At 37.8% G+C, this 15910-nt stretch overlaps 1 protein-coding gene across 9 annotated transcripts in view; it reads right to left on the minus strand.

Annotated features, from left to right (window-relative positions):
• Window positions 1–15910, minus strand: part of LOC308648339 (uncharacterized protein) — a 568826-nt gene that overhangs the window by 67923 nt on the left and 484993 nt on the right. For 7 of the 9 annotated variants that reach the window (XR_014021795.1, XR_014021796.1, XR_014021797.1 and 4 more), the window contains one exon: window positions 1–5430. The exons of 1 other annotated variant lie outside the window; for it this stretch is intronic. The gene's annotated coding sequence lies outside the window, so the exon portion shown is untranslated. The remainder of the gene's footprint in view (window positions 5431–15910) is intronic. One more of the 9 variants, XM_081292960.1, reaches the window with a different exon arrangement.

Below are 15910 nucleotides of genomic sequence, written 5' to 3' on the forward strand. Positions count from 1 at the left end.
ATAGACCAGACAGGAAGGGAGAAAGAAAGCATGCAAATTGAAATGTATATTTGACAACCACACCAGCCATGACTACATTGCCCTAACACTTGGTCCTCTGGGGTCTCTGGGGCCTCTGTCCTCTCCTTGATGTGGAATTGTGTAGTGTGTGTGTGTTTGTGTGCACGCACACATGTGTATAATATATAATTTTGGAATACAATGAATTGCCCACTAAGAGAACCATTTCCTTCATAATCAATGAGGATGTACTGTCTGTGTTTATGAGCTGCCAAATGTGCACCTTTGTAAATGGTTACCCTGCTTCCATTATGAGTTGCTTTACCTATAAGAGTCTTCTTGAACTTCAGAAGAGTTTCACTCAAATTATTCCCCAGTTACTTTCTAGTTTGCCTCAAACTCATTTAAGCAAAACAGAAATAATGGTGCCATTGAGCATCTGTTGAAACCTATATCTGTAAGAGCAAAGGCAAGACAATATTTTGTAATAATCCTCTCAAAGTCTTTTGTTTTGTTATTTTGTTACGGAGTGGATCCAAACAGCTTTGAATAACTGAGCATGTACCAGATGAACTAACAGGGTTTTCTAGGAGTTTTCTGAATCCAGTTGCTGAGAACAGTCTTGTTCTTTTGAGGTCAAGTCTTTACAAAGATGGCAGCATTTGATGTTTCATTCAGTGAAACATCAGATGCTGCCATCTTTGTAAAGAAGAATCTGATTGTTTGTAAAGAAGAATCTGATTCTTCAACCTATGTCCCACTTCCTTAAAGCCAAGTTGCCTTTTGGAGTCCTTGATGTTTATCACTATCTAAAATCCTCTGTCTGTGCTACTTTCATTCATTTTATAAGTTTTGATAGAGTTGAATCTCAAAAGGGAATGATTGGGGTCTCATTCTTATTTCTTCCCAAAGAAATGCAATTTATCTGGGGCTGGGGCTGGGGCTGGGGCTGCAGCTCAGTGGTAGAGTGCTTGCTTAGCATGGGTGAGGCACTGGGTTCAATCCTCAGAACCACATAAAAATAAATAAATAAAATAAAGTTATATATAAAAAAGAAATGCAATTTATCTTTAAATGATTATTAAGCTTTCCTAGTGCTAGGATGTTGGAGGGGGGAAGCCATTGTCAATCACAGAAAGTTCTGATACATCCTTCCTCCAAAACATGGTCAAAACTTACTCCCTGTGCATTTATGAAACACCAGAAATCAGTTATTCCACAATGGAGGAGATCTTCTCTAAGTGATTTGTTGCCTTCATCTAGACAAAAATGATCTGGAGATTTCTGTGTACTGAAAAAAAAAATTGCATCCCACAAAGCATGCTGCAGTTTGTAAAGCATCTGGTAAAATGCTTCGTGTACACCCAGCATTCAAAAATGACAGTTATTATTAGTCTGTTAGTAATTTGGGGTCTTGCCCTTTTTTCACATTAGAAATATATCATAGGATGCAACAGAAATTTAAAAATGGGGATGCTTCATTAATATATGTTATACAAATACCCAATATATTAGCTGATGCTTTAAAAAAATCCTGGATATCATTAAATGCTGGCAATGATTTCTTACTATTCAGAAAAAAAACAAATAAGTTCTACTTCTTACAGAACACTGAATTCTCAGGAAAAGGAATCCATATCCTCTAGATCTTTTATATTCACTTCAACTCTATGTTAGACTCTTCTTAACACACTAAATTAGCAAATAAATCTATTTCTCCAAGGAATTGTTTCTTCCTCACCCACTTGGTTCTGTTATAAAGCATAAAGTTGCTTAATAATTACAGTAAATATTTATTTATCCTTGTGTCAAATAGTATTAAAATTTTATGAGTTAGTAATGTTGTATAAAATTTCCATGAGTAAAGTTACATAAAAGGAAAAGGAGGTTATTAAGGGTTAATGGAATCCTAGAGAAAAATCTCACACAGGAGTGTTTGCATTGTTTGTTGCTAATATATAATGTTATATGCCCCGACTTTCTGCTTAACATGATGTTTGGTGCTATTTCCTGATGTCATCCCAATTTACAGCAATGAAAGAAACATAAATTGAGTTTTATTCACATGCTTTCAAAAGTCACACTCCAGAATCAAATTTTCAATTTTCTTTTGTCTGAGTTCAAATTAAGGCAGGAATGTTACAAGGAATGGCCATCAGGCTATCAAGCCTCTTACAGTGGCTTAAACTTGGATGGTTTCCTTTATCCTCAGTGTAGGAGTCTTTTGTTGTGATTGAGTTTATGTTTGAGAATATATCTCTCAAGCAGATCAACTCACTGTAACCCACGCTCATGAGAAAATGACACCAAAAATACCCCAAAAGATGGCTAATATGTTAATTTACAATGACACTATAACTAATGTAGGGAATGGAAAACTTGTTGGCAGATTCACGTAGGCCTCTAAACAATGTTCAGAAAATATGGAATGAGGAATTAGTAATTAATAGTCTTAATAGTCATTTATATTCATTTCAGATACATATATCTTTAGGAAAAATCTCAGGAATATGCCCATGACTTTACTGTTTCCAAATAATCATAGCTGTATAGTAAACAAGTATGACTTTGGCATTCTGGTAGCTAGTTTATTAGTGCCAGGATGTTGGCAGGGGGAGCCATTGTCAATCACAGAGAAATCTCATGCAGAACTGTCTCATGTTTTGTAAGATATTTAGCATCTCTGTCCCTTACTGTAGACTACCATGATGATCCCCAATTGTTATTACAGGGAAAAGTACTCTCACATATTACCCTGAAGAGGATATCTTAACTGAGATTTGCTGATAGGTCTTAGGTGGAGAGGGTCAAGAAGTTAAAGACCTCTTCCTTCTGCACAGCATGCCCACTCTTCAGTTAATATCTATTCGGCCTTGTGCCTGTCTTTCCTTACAGAATCTCTCTTAGAGGTTCATGTCATTGATATGATAAAATGCCTAGGGACCTCTCATAGGAGGTGTCCAGTGACCAGTTGGAGCCCATAGAGAAGACTCCAAGGAGAAGGCTCTATGGATGAGTTTTTGCACATATTTTAAAGTGGCAGACTGTCCCCAAGGCAATACTACATAGAACTCCAGGAAATATACAGATAAAGGTAACTACTATTAGCAATGGTGATGGAGTGGAGTAAGGAAACCGGTTGAAGGGAAACTGGGTGCTTGCTCATCTTCTTGGCACTCCCTGAGGCAGCCCAGGAGATAAATGATATGGAACCCTAGGGCTCTGACGAATTCCATTTGAAAAATTCTAGTTGTTTAGGTTTATACATGGTTTGACCATGCTCCTTAAGGCAAAAATGACTAGAAACTAATACTATAGTATGCCTAAGTCTGAAGTGGGCTCTCAGAACTCTGATCTATGAGTTTGGAGGTTCAGGCCTGGCTACCTTTTTATCAGAGGCATAGATTCCTCTGCGGCTAGGACTGTATATCTGGACCATATTGCTACTGTAGGGCCCTAAACTCAAATGCACCTCCTCCTGCTCTAGCCCCTGCCTACTTTTGTATGGAAGTGTCTTTAGTTGTCTCTCTCTTAATTTTGGGACACATTGTTGGTTTTTAGGGTAGTTTTTCATATCTCTGTCCCAGTCTACTCTGTTCTCATTGTTTAACTTTTTAATGGAAGTTTTATTTATTTTCATTTCTCTAGAAGCTCAGAGACATTCTGATGTGATCCAAAGAACCATCCATCTAACTTCTGCAGTTGTCTCTAGGTCAAATCAGAGGGGGAAATACAGCAAAATCTGAGAGAGCAAAAGGAGATCTTGACTTTCAGTTGCAGTATGCTCTGGTATATTCTTAGTAATTGGTAAGATAAATAGTTCATGATGAGGATGCTTCTTATCAGTCTTAAGTGATCTATTTTAAATCTAGAAAGTAGAACTTTTGACTGAGGTGGAACTAAAGAAGATATAGTCTCTCTTAGCCCTCTCCCTTTTTCCATGGAAAAGCTTACTGATTGTTCACCACACTTTGGATGGACAACAAAGAAACTAAGCAACTTATAAGACCAAACCAAGAAGATTTAGCAATATCTTTTCTGACTTCTAAGGCTAGCTTAAGACACAACATTATTTTCTTCAATAATCCCATTTGAACTGCTCTTCTCCCCTCTCTCCCTGTAATCGTATGTGTGATACTAATGGACTCTCTTCTTTAGGGCTTCAAATAAATTATCTGATCTTTTTTTTTTTTAACTTTTGGTCTCACTTTCTTAATTTTAACAAACATAATAAAATTGTGAGTTGATTAAGTTCGCAGGAATACAGCATTAGGAAGTTGAGTGCGGATTATGAAGATGGTACTTATTTTCTATAACCCTGGACGTCACTCCCCATAGGCACTTATCTTTTCTTTCCACACTTCAAGAAAGAGATATTGATAATATAATTGGCCAACTTGGGCAACATCAACTTGTGAGTTTTTGTGTTGACACTGCATGCTGAAAAGTGCTCATCGGCCCAAGTCTCATCTTTTGATCCATGAACTTAAGTAGACCCATGCTCTATTCTCAGTGACTCTGTGACCATTTTTTTTAACATGAGGTAGAATTGCTCCAAAGAATCACATAACTGCCTTTTCCTTCTCCTAATTTCTCTGCCCCATGCACCTCTCACAAGAAGTCAATCAAAGACATGGTGGAAGTCCTGATGAGGACTTAACTCTAATTTGTTTATTTCAACCTTTGCCTTCTAGACAGCTCTACATTTAAATATTGGATATGTGTGTAAGCATTAATAAAGTGTAGTTTACTTTATTTGGCTATTGTTCTTTGTTTGGAGTTCCCACAGGTATTTTCATTAACACTATGGAATGAGAAAAGAGGACTGTGTGAAGCATAGGTAGCATTGGTAGGGCAGGAATAGCAAAATTCTAGATGTGAGGTGATAACAATGATGAGTCTCCAGCTCTACCATCATATCATGATCATATCAGAGTTTGTCAACTCAGGAGTGTATTGGGGACTCAAGATACTCTCTGATCAAAAGGAAAAATTCTCCTTTATTCTTCATAAAACCAAAGAGTTTAGAAAGAATTTAGAAAACTGAAATAAGCCCAAAATGGTAAACTCATCCATAGACGCTAAGAATCATGAATGATGGAAAAGTTCAGGCTTATAATTAATTAATATAAATTTACCATCTGTTCCAGATTGACTAACCCATCTGTTGTCTGCTTCCATCTAGTATCAACACATCTTCCAGATGCCTCTGCTGAGGGCAATTATTAAAGTTCATATTTAATTTAAAAACAGATGTAGAAGGGCAAGGTATATGTGTTTCATCACACTTGAGTTGTTATAGCTTTCAATTTTCTGACAATTCTGATCCATTCATATGAAAGCTGGGCTTCAGGTGTAACTGAGAGTGACAGAGTGTGTTGGGGAAACTTAACAGTCCTGATGGTGAGCCCAGTCACTGGTGATGGTAATCTGGAACATAAGAGAAGAATCGGATTAGAGAAATTCAGTTCTTTCAGAACGGCAGAGTCGTGGAAATGTAAAAAAGACTTGCAGGTGTCCTCAAAATCATACACCTTACCTACTGACTTACTGAGCAATGGGGTTATTCAGGTGCTGTCCTAGGTTCTGAAACTTGGAGCTCAGGAAAATAGATGTAGCACCTTAAATTAATTTTTAGTAAAACTTGAATATTCCTAAAATAAAGCCTAGTATGAGTTTCATACAGGTGGCCAAGAGGCACATGATGTAGAGGGAATACAGCACAGGCGTGATGCTAGGCATGGTGAGAAGTGAAGCCTAATGCTGATTCTGCCCTGCTTCTCTACTGCTTTACTTCTCCTTGGTCAGCATCCATTCTTATTGGATAATTGGTTATTCTCCACTGGTTGTTAAAGATTTTGAAGATCCCTCTGTATTAAAAATAAGGCTTCTTTTAGCCTTTGCTCATACCTTAGGTTCATCTCAATTTTCCACATGCACAGTTGATATAGGGTACCAGCTGTGAATTAATTAAAGTAAATTTGAAATTAATGGCAGCTTAGTGAACCAACTACTGTTAACTCAGTCTGTTATTTAACTCAGTCAATCAATAATGAATTTGGTCAGTAGAATCTAACTTGTTTCTATTTTATTAGGGGAATTCAGAGCTTCTTAACTTGACCCACAGTTATTTGTGCTATTTCTTTAAATCTTTCTAATGATAACAGCTTCTACTTATTATCAAACAACACATAAGTGCCAGATGATATACTGAACTCATTTCTTTTAATCTTGACAAGTTTATAAAATCAATTATAATATCCTCATTTTATAAGTGAAGACAGATGTGATTTGTGTATTTATTAAGAAATAGTGAAAGAGTTGATCCTACCTCTATGACCTCAAATATGGGACTTTAATCCGTTCCCTACTGACTGATAAACATGATTATCAGGACTTCTTCCCCATCATGATCTCCACATCTTTTTGAGCTATGCCCTACTTCTCTTTAGTACTTAACATTTTGTATTCATCAGATTGTAGTTCAGATTGGACGCCCACATTCACACCATGGAAAGGAGGAAATTTCCTCTCTCCTAATAGCTGTGAAGATAAATGACATTTATCCCTACGACCAGACAGGAACACATCAATTATTAGAACAAAGTGGGTAGTGAACTCCCAGTATCATCAATAAAGAGGGGCTTTTTCTTCACCAAAATCTTTGCCACAGATTGCATAGATTTATGGGAATGTGGGGACAGGGAAACCTCCCAGGGATATCTATAAATCAAGTTATTAAAGCTTCTAAGTGCTTTCCAAACCAAGAGACACAAGGCTAATTTCTGGAAGTGGGGGGAGTAGGAGACAATCCTCATTGATTAAACCCTTATTATATGCTGGCCACTAGATAGGGGACTTGGGTTCATTGCTTGATGTAATTAGGTGGCTTAAATTTATTTCATGCCCTCCTTGTAAACAAACTTGCAACTCTGCTTTCATGACAACTAATCATGCGCTAGCCTGTGCCAACCTTTGTGAATTCTGTTGTGTCTCATTTCCTTTCTCTTCTTCTCCAGTACCAGCAAGATTGTATTTGAAAGATCATATTGATAGATTGCTTCCAGGGGATATTTTTAGTGCTATGGATAAGAAAATCTCCAGCAAAGGTCAGATCTTTCACTGTTTTAATTAAATTGCTGTGGAAAAAGATTATATCATAAGGGTGGCCAGCCAACTAACTATGCAGCAATTTACACAAAGGCATTATAAGTCTCCCTCATTGCCATGCCTGCATAAGAGTGACGTGGGGCACCAAGAAGGCCAGGGTTTAATTTAAAATGAGACTTGATAATTACTTGGAGTTTTTTTCTAAGTTGTCAAGGGATATTTAATAATGTTTTGTAGATCCACAGTGATTGTAATTATTACATTTTATTGGTATAATATTTCATTACTTCCCCTTCAGATGTGACTAGGAGAGTTTTAACCAATAGAGTCTCATCATTAGTCATTTAATGCCTCCAACTTATATCCTTTCTGTCTCTTCCAGAAAATATATGTCTTCAACGGACGTTTCAAAAGCATTTTTTTAAAACTTATTTACTTTTTCATGTATTCTCCAGAGGACAAAATGTCCTGAGTCCATTTTTGAAACCAAATATCTTACAAACATTTCAGAAAATATACTTTGTTCTGAGGGAGAAAGAATGTTAAAGTCTGTCCATGAAGTGTTATGGCTATGACTAGGCTGCAATATTGCTGCTTTGTAAATGAATACAAACACTTTCACTTATGATACATCTGCTTCTTACTGAGCAGCTTCATAGATGACTCAGCTCAACCTGTCTCTTAGACTAAGTGGAAGGGCAATAACACATTTTTAAATTAGTTTTCTTGGGTTACAAATTAGATATTAACATATTTATTTGAAATGCCAGAAAATATTCTCAAACTGCTCTTAAGGGATATGAAAGAAAAAGGCTCTTAGAACTATATCGTTTGACTACTTGTTGTCTTGTAGATTTGCCTTCAGTGTGATTTAGTAAGCAAAAGCAGAAGTTGTGCTGGATGTAACAAATATGGCCTGGACATCAAGACTGTGTATACACAGGGCTGTGGTTAGTGACAGCTACTGTGTCCTTCTCCTGAGAATTGGCTTTTCTACTAGACTAATGTCTTTCTAAAGTTCATAAGAGGGGAAGAGAAAGGAAAGGAGAGGGTGGGGGAGGAGAGAGTGAGAGAATTAAAATTGTGCTTGTGTTATTCTGCCTAGAAAAAGGGTGAGACTGACCCTGACTTCCTGTGCTGCCTCTCCTGCTTACATTCCTTTATGCCTCTCTCTCTACATGCCAATTTAGCTGTAACCTTCCTCCTGAGAAGACCATGAAAGGCATCCATTAGCTCCAGTGACTGCAGCTTACATGACCATCTTGTTCTTTGAGTAGTGGTTGAGGTCTAATCTCGGGCCCCCCTCTAACTACTGCTTGAATTCCTTCTTCCTCTTCATGCCCCAAATACTTGAGTTATTTCCTCTGTCTCCTCTTGTTCACCATCCTCGCTAATCTGTTCTCTCATTTGGCTTAGGCTTGTTCAATTTCACTGAAGCTGCTTTCAAAAGGTCACTGTGGGACCACAATACATGGCTTCCCTTCTACCTCTTAACCATTCCTCCTTGTCTCCTTTATAGACTCCTTCTCCTCTGCTTCTTTCTTCAATGTTATAGTTCTTAGAATTCATAACTAAACTATTCCGTCATTTTCTCTGGGTAATTTTATTCTCCTCCCCACAACTTCAATTCCTGTTAAGTATCAATAATTTCCATTTCTCTGTCTCCAGTGCAGCCTATTCACTGGAGTGCCAGACTCATTAATACAACAGCCTACAAAACAAGTCCGATTGGATATATTGCAAGCATTAGAAAGTTAATGTGCCCAGATTGAATTCATTCTTGTTATCTCAACCCCAATCATCCAAACATATTTTCCCTATGTTCCTTATCCATAATGATTTGAAACAGGGTTACTATGATTCAATCTTTACTCCTCTATACTTAACTTTTGTGTTTAATTTTTTCTTTGCATTTCCATTTCACCATCAGAGTTTAGGCCACCACTTTCCCTACCTGGGCTCCCCCAACAGTTTCCTAATTGTTCTAACACCTGCTTTCCTTCACTAAAACCCATGCTCCCTTCTCAACCATAATCATATTTACTGCAAATTCCCTCAATTTGTCTCATTAAAAGCGTTAATGTCTTCCCAAATCTCAAGATGAAAATGAAAGGCTATAACATGACTTTAAACCACCTAGTTGTTTTTGTCACTTTTAACTTCTGCAGCCACTTCTCTTAATAAACCTAGAACCTCCTCAGCCCACAATTCTTCTGAAATTCTCTCTTCTCTTGACTTGGAGGAGGGCATGTTCCTGGAGTGCTCTTGCCATCCTGCTTTGCCTGGTACACTATTGCTCTTCCTTTAGTCCTCATCTGTGTTTCACTTCTTAAAATTTAGTATTCCCCTTCCCTCTGTAGACTATGAGAATGTTTTAGTCAAGTTTTACATAAGTGTGGTTAAAATACATGACAAGAACAACTTGGAGGAGGAAAAGTTTATTTGGGGTTCATGGTTTCAGAGGTCTCGGTTCATAGATGGCCAACTCCATTTTTCTGGACCCAAAGTGAGGCAGCACATCATGGTAGAAGGGCATGGCAGACAGAAGCTGCTCCCCTTGTGATAGCAAAGAAGGATAGAGAGAGAGAGAGAGAGAGAGAGAGAGAGAGAGAGAGAGAGAGAGAGCGCACAAAGTGAGGGAAGGCTTGGGAAGGGGCCATAGGAAAGATGCACCCTTCCAGGTGAAGCCCCCAGTGACCCACCTCCTCCAGCCATGCCTCACCTGCCTACAGTTACCACCCAGTCAATCCATTCAAACTAGGGTGTATTGATTAGGTCACAGGTTTCATGACCTAATTTTACCTCAGGATATTTCTGCATTCCTGCAAACCATAAAGGGGTATATCTACCCTTTAAGGTATATGGCAAATGGTAGTTTGTCTTAGTTCATTTTGTATTGCATAACAGAAGAGACTGGGAAATTTATAAGAAATTTGTCACACTTTTGAAGACTGGAAAGTTCAATTTGTAGGTGCTGATAAATGACAAGGGACTTCTTGCTTCATCATCCCATGGTAGAAGGTGGGAGCATGGTGAGAAGATGCCAGGTAGACACAAACTCAGTTCTTTTGTCAAGAACCCCCACAGGCACATCAGTGTTTCTAACAGCGCAATTCACAATAGTCAAGTTATGGGACCAGCCCAGGTGCCCATCAACAGATGAATAGATTAAGAAAATGTGGTATAAATACACAATGACATTTTACTCAGCCATAAAGAAGAATGGAAATCATGGTATTTTCTGCTAAATAGATGGAACTGGAGAATATTCTGCTAAGTGAAATAAGGCAGACTCAGAAGGTCAAGGGTCAAATGTTTTCTCTCATATGCAGAAACTAGAGCAAAATAAATGGGGGAAAGGCATGGAGGAATCCCATGAAAATAGAAGGGAGTTCCATGGAGTAGAGGAAAGGGATTGAGGTAAATGAAGGAGGAGAAACAGGAAAAGGGAGGAAGTGCAGAATGAAATTGATCAAACTATATTATATTCATATTTGAATATACCACAGTGAATTCCATCTTTATCTATATATCTATATCTATCTATCTATTTACAAAGCACAAATAAAAACAATAGATAAATAGAATGAAGACCAATAAAGTAGAGAAAGGGTATTGGGGGAGGGAGAAGGGGAGGGAAAGAGGAAGTACTGGGAGCTAAAATGGAGTAAATTATATTCCATGCATGTGTATTATGCCAGAATGGACCCCACTGTTATGCATAACTATAATGCACTAATAAAAACACTTAAAAAGAAAAAAATTAATCTACTCCTGAGATTATTTACTTACTCCCATAATGATGGCATTAATACATTCATGACATAGTCACCTCTGGAAAGTCCCACCTCTCAATACTGTTGCATTGGTAATTAAGTTTCTATCATATGAACCTTGGGTGACACATTCAAAATAGAAGTCATCCTTGGATCCCAAATCTATGTCTTTCTAATGTGCAAGATTCACCCATTTCATCCCAGCAGCCCTGGATATCTTAACTTTTTCCTACATAACTCAAAACATCCAAAGTCCAGAATCTCAGCTAAATCAGATGTGAGATTCAATGTATGATTCATCCTGAGGCAAACTTCCTTCCAGCTGCTAGCATGTGAAATTTAACCAGTTATCTACTTTCAAAACACAATGGTGGGACAAGCATAATATAGACATTCTCATTAAAAAAGGAAGAACAAGAAAGACAAAAAGGTTAAATGGCCCCAACTAAGTCCATAACCCACCAAGGAAAACAATATTAAAATCTTAAGACACCAGAATCATCTTCTTTAACTCCATGTCCCACATCCTGGACACACTGGGGTGGGGGTTGGGCTCCCAAGGCCATAGGCAGCCCAACCACTATGGATTTGTTGTGCTAAATCCACTCAGCAGCTCTTTTTGGTTGAAATCTCATGTCTACATCTTTCCCAGGTTGGGTTGCAAGCTGGTGGTCCTATAGGTCTGGTGTCTGAGGACCTGTCCCACACCCATGTCCCCCCTCCAGCACTGACCCAGAGGGGGCTCTCTGAAGTGGCTCTGTTCCTGTGACAAGTCTTTGCCTGGGTTCCTAGGCTGTCTGTGTCATCCTTAGATTTCATCCTTGGTATTTAGGTGGAGACTAACATGGCCCCATAACTCTTGTATTCTGTGACTGTGCAGAATTAGCACCATATGTATAGCTTTTGCCCTCCTGAGTGGCAGCATGATATCTTAACACACCTGAGCCCACTTAATTCAAGACTGAGGCAGCTGGTATATTTCACCAGAATTCAAGGAGCAGAGATTTGGCGCACTGCAGGGTAGAGAATGCTGAGGCCCCACTCTGGCACTCTCAGGAAACTTACCTTCAAGGTCCTAACTTATCTCAAAAGTCTCTGAAATGCCATCAGGGTCATTCCCTCATTGTTGGGATAAATAGAACCTGGCTCCTTTCCATCTGTACTAATGGTTGCCTAGTTATACCCTTATTTGCCCTCCCAGAGATACCCTTTCCACTGTTTGTATGGCCAGGCTGTAAATTTTCAAAATTTCCCATCCTGCTTCCCTTTTAATTATAAATGCCATCTTTAAATCATTTATTTCTTCTCTCATTTTACTATCAGGGGCTAACAGAACCATGCAGCACACTGAATGCTTTGGTGCTTAGGCATTCCTTCTGCAAAATGTCCATATCACCCTTAAGTTCTGCCTTTCCACAAAGTTTGTAGGACATGGACAAAATGACACCAAGTTCTTTGCAACTGAATAACGAGGAAGGCCTTCACTGCAGTTTCCAATATCTTACTCCTCAGTTCCATCTGAGATCTCATCAAAATATCTCAAGTAATCTCTAAAAGATTTCAGACTTTCCCTACAGTTCTTTTGAGTCCTTACCAGAATTATACTTAATTCTCCTTTCACTGAAATCCAAACTTATTCTCTCCTCCTCTATTCTTCCAGCCTCTCTGTATCACCCCATTCCAAAGCTACTTCCACATTTTCAGGTATTTGCTATAGTGCAGATCCACTTTTCAGTATCAGTTTTCTGTCACAATTGGATTTGCACTGCTATAACAAAACTACACAGACTGGGTAAGTTATAAAGAAAATAAGTTTATTTTTCACAGTTCTGGAGGCTAAGAAGTCCAACATTAGGGTCTTCTTGCTATGTCTTTCCATAGCAGAAAGCAGAGGAGCAAAAGAGCATGAAAGAGAGAGAGACAGAGATGAAGAGATAGAGAAAATCCTTTTATGAAGAACCCAAACCCACAATATTGGCATTAATCCATTCATGAGGGTAGAACACTCAAGACCTAATCCCTCTTAAGGGTTCCACCTCTCAATACTGTTGCATTGAGGCTGAAATTTCAACACATGAATTTAGTGGAATTCATTCCCTCCACAACACAGCTACTCACTACATAATTTAAAGTAACTAAATACTCTTCAAGGGCTAGCGTCACACCAGCATTCTCCCAAAATCTCCACTTTTAAAGAACTCTGTTGAACAATTGTTGATAAATCAATTGTTCATTAACTTAACAAAAAGGATAATCAAACTCAGAAACAGCCACCAGTATTATGAGTCCTTCTGCCAAAAATGATCTCAGTTTTCAGTGGACTTCAGAAACAAGTCTTCACATCACCTGGGAAGAGAACACTCTAGGAAGATGCCAGAAAACTGCTTCTAGATGACATCTCCTCCTAGGTGACCCACGGACCTGGGTTGGGCTTTGTCAGTCCTTGTCCTGCTTTATGTGGCTCCTCCTATGTTCACATCCTACTGCTTTGATTTTTACTGTTCTGACTCTTTAATTACCCCCCAATTAGCACCTTATTTCACTTCTCATGACTACTTTATGTGTTCAATTGATTAATTCAGCAATCTTGGAAAAAGTCATTTCCCTGCATATTGTACAAGACTAGTTAATGATCATGTATTATTTGGTGGCCAACCTGAGTTTTGAACTCCAACATTAGAATACATTTTGTTGTTTATAGAGGGTGCAGAGCCTTCCTGTACATCCTTGTCACCTTTCAGGCTCACGGCATATAGTAGTACCCAGTGAGTACCTTTCATGGGATAAATGCTGATAAAGACATTATGATGTTGAACAGAACATTCTTTTTACTTTATGTTAATCCATCTTAATGTGATTTATTAAAGACTGTATATAGATATATTGGTCACCATTTACAACCATAGTCAAATAATTAACAGGAAAACAGCAAAACTCTCAAGCAACTAGAAGCAAAAAGGTAGGAAGCTTTACCTGACCAACAGTAAGGCCTCTGACCTTCCCTTCCAGAAACATGATGGCACAGAAAACCAAGAATGGACTGAGACAAGACAACAGGAAACAAATATAATGACAATTTTCACTTTGCATCTAAAGCCTGTAATTTTTTCATATGTGCATTTTGAACCAAATGTACATCATTTCAATTGACATAGAATACTTAAGATACATGAATCTGATGTTAAGTAAAAGAAGCATTAAATGTACTTACTTCTTTATTCCCTTATTTTCACAGCAAGAATTAAATTAATACTTTTATTACTTCCAAATACTATTATTTAAGAACTTTCTTAAAATAGACAATACACTCATTTATTTAGAGATGAAGTCATTGGGGGTATTAATGCTAAGTTTTGACAAAGCAGATTGAAAATCATAAAGTTGGTGAACTTTTAGAAACTATTAATGACTCAATTCTATTAAGAAGAAGAGCAAGAGATCTGCCTCAAGTAATCAATTATCTGGAAAATATATCTTTGCTTTAAAAAAATGCTTAAATCAGCAGTGTGAGTCAGGAGCATGAAAATGGGTATTTGAACATTTGGCTTGTACCTCTGGGTGTTAGCAATTTTTATGTCCTTGCCTTCTGGCCTAGTTATCATCTCCCAGCCTCTGTATCCGTAGGGTCTCCTACAATGTTTGCTTGATGAGGAAAATCAGCAAGCCTCTCTACCCTCCCACTCTCTGATCCCCTCTGATTCCCTTGATCCTCATTTTAGAACCCTTGATTATATGCTGCAACCTGGCACTTGTAACCTGAATAATTTAGACAAATTGGTGAGAGAAAATGAATTTTCTCCACCTGCAAAAGAAATGATGGGATAATGTTGACTAGGAAAGAAAGACATGCAAATTTTTGTGATAAAATCTCTTAAAGTAGCCAAGCCAGTGTCTGTGACCTAAGAGCACTAGATATTGACACCCTATGGGTCAAAATATAATGGTGACTATTGTTAAGAGTAATTGATGATAATAACTCTGAAAAAAAATTGTGAAAGCAGTTGCTGAATTAGCCAAAGAAGTAATGATTTTGTTAAGAAAGCTTAACAAAGGCACTAGTTAACCTAGGTTGATGGATCAATTAGGAAAATAAAAAAGAAGAAATGAAAAGGCCACACACAGGAGAGTGCAGAGACCCCCAAATTGTGTGTGTGCACATGTATTTCTAAACAAAATGTAGTCTTCTGAGTTTGCTAAGGCTATGGAGTTTTGGCACATTGATTTTCCATTAGTTACTATATCAACAACTCTGAATAAAATAGAGAAATGATGTTTAGCTGAGATCTTTTGATTAAAAAGTCCCTGGGAATAGACTTTTTAAAAGACATTCACATCATGACTTGTGTTAAAAGTGCTTCCTGCTACAGTATGACAAGAGTTGTCAGCTCATACTGAGTTGACACTTAACTAAGAAGTGTATATGTAGGAGGATGTATTAGGTGTGTGTGTGTGTGTGTGTGTGTGTGTGGGTGTGGGTGTGGGTGTGGGTGTGGTGTGTCTGTTTGAAAAAAAAATAAGAGAGACAAAGGTCTCAGATTTCATGATTATCTTCCTTTTTACTGGAAGCTATTATACTTTGCCAAGAGCAAAAACTGTCTCAAGGGATATTCATATGACTCTCATTTCAGGATTAGCATTAAGAAGGGGCTGGTCAAGAAACTGAACATTGTTGAAAAGTACATATGATTTTTCTTGACGTTTCCATATAAATGTGTTTAGTCATGAAAATAAGCATAAACATAGGAAAAAATTAATTTGGTGCCATCTGAAAATACTCAGAGAGCCCTAGATATGAAAAAAATCAATAAAAATAAATTTTAATAAGACAGTTTCATCTTAAATTTACTCACCCTAACCTCCTAACTCCAAACATGTACCCAAAATAGTAGCTTCTTTTTTTCCTATAGTTGAAGTGATTTTACTTTTAAAGTCTCCACCAGCAGACACTAGCATTTTAATTACTTCTATTATAAATGGTCCATTAAGGTACAATAGTTAATAAATTAGGGCCTAAGTGATCTCTT

This window comes from Spermophilus citellus (genome assembly GCF_964194105.1).
Source record: "Spermophilus citellus genome assembly, chromosome: 1".
NCBI lineage: Eukaryota > Metazoa > Chordata > Mammalia > Rodentia > Sciuridae > Spermophilus > Spermophilus citellus.